Genomic DNA, 1874 nt, shown 5'->3' on the forward strand with positions numbered 1-1874 from the left:
TGCCATGCGGGAGACCTGGGTTCTATCTCTGGCTTGGGAAGATCCCCTGGAGGAGGGCATGGCAGCGCACTCCAGTATTCTTGCCTGGAGAATCCCCATGGACAGAGGAGCCTGACAGGCTACAGCCCATGGGGTCACAAAGAGTCGGACATGACTGAGCAGCTAAGCACAGCACAGCACAGAAGCTGAGGATGCCAGCACGGTTCAAAGAAACTATTTCCTAACATTCACATGGGCCTGGGCAAGGAAGGAACAAGAGGAGCCCGGCAGGCTGATGTGAATCTTTGCTGAGGTCTTCATGCCTAGGTTCGATCCCTGGGGTCGATATCTGGGTTTGATCCCTGGGTTGGGAAGATCCCCTGGAGAAGGGAAAGGCTACCCACTCTAGTATTCTGGCCTGGAGAATTCCATGGACGGTATAGTCCATGGGGTCTCATAGAGTCCGACATGACTGAGCGACTTTCACTTCATGCCTAGAGGACGGGGTACCCCAGGAGGGCCTGCTCACCCAGGCAGGCACTGTTCTGGCTGGGGGCTCAAACCAGTCCCTATTCTTCAGGAATGAGTCCCAGAAAGGGTGTGGGGGGGGGGGGAACTGGGTGGGACCAGGTAAGGTAAGAAAGCAGCCATGGCCTCTGTGGACTGATTCTCTGACCCTGAGGACCCTGGAAATCTTGGCTTTCATAGTCATCTCTGCCTGGGCCTTTTATGAGGGTGAAAGAAACCAGATCTGCAGCTGGGGAGTGGGGAATGGCCTTAGAGGCTCAGCCAGCCCAGCCAGGCAGCTTTCGGCCCAAAGGCAGAAGCTGAAAAACTGCCCCAACAACCTCAGAGCAGGTTCATTAACTGAGTAGATCTCCATTCCAGGTGGGTGGGTGGGCAAGGCAGATAACTTCCTTTTCCCCAGGATGTCAGAACATCCTTTTCAATTAGTAACAATGAAAATAATATTAATGAGACCTAAGAATTATGGAACAAAAGACAGTTTACATACTTACCTGGCAGGGGAGATACATGATCACGAGGGTGGTTTTCCCAGGGCGAGGCTTATCCATTGCACTCCGGATGTGCTGACCCCTGCGATTTCCCCAAATGTGGGAAACTCGACTGCATAATTTGTGGTAGTGGGGGACTGCGTTCGCGCTTTCCCCTGAAAAAAAAAAAAAAAGACAGTTTACCTTCATTCACATTCAATCATTACAACTTTTGAAGACTGGCACTGTTTTCATCTCCGCCTTACAGATGTGGAATATAGGATCAGAACAAGTTCAGTGACTTGGCCAAGGTCCCCTGACTGTTGAGCAATGATGCCAGGATCTCTCCAGTAGCTCTCCCTGGCTGCAGAGCCTGTGCTGCCTCCCAGGGCACCAGAGAGCTCAAGTCTAGATCCTAGGCCTGTCATCTCTGTGCTGCAGAAGACACAGTCAAGGTTCTGAGTTTATAGTAAGCTGCTCTGATTTATTGGCTTGTACAGGCCCCGCAGCGGGTCTTGTCTAGAACCAAGTGCTGACTCATTACAGCCGCATGCCTTTCCCTGCTGTGATGGCAGCCAGTGTGTGCAAGACCCTAACTCATACTTAGTGCTCACCAATTGTCAGTTTTTGCTCCCCTCTCCTCTTTGCAGGTCATATCTATAAAATTCACACAAAATACCTCATAGGATTGCCAGGAGTAAAAATATGAATAATAGATGAGAAAACGATGATTGTCATTAAACCATCAGAGTACATTAACCCCTCTCATCACCACTCTTGGAAAGCAAGTTTCTGCTTAGACCACTGTGTATGCCGCCTCTGCTTTGAGACACACACAACTCACCCCTTCCAAGGGTGCCTTGCCGTGAATCAAAATGTCACCTTAAGGGACAGCCTGCC

General features: G+C 50.5%; 1 non-coding gene across 1 annotated transcript; it reads left to right on the forward strand.

The window, feature by feature from the left end:
- The first annotated feature begins 990 nt into the window (after positions 1-990).
- LOC120853800 lies at positions 991-1153 on the forward strand. The gene has a single exon (XR_005718855.1). It is a non-coding gene; the product is annotated as a U1 spliceosomal RNA (small nuclear RNA).
- The last annotated feature ends 721 nt before the right edge of the window (positions 1154-1874 follow it).

This window comes from Oryx dammah, unplaced genomic scaffold (assembly GCF_014754425.2).
Source record: "Oryx dammah isolate SB20612 unplaced genomic scaffold, SCBI_Odam_1.1 HiC_scaffold_26, whole genome shotgun sequence".
Lineage (NCBI taxonomy): Eukaryota > Metazoa > Chordata > Mammalia > Artiodactyla > Bovidae > Oryx > Oryx dammah.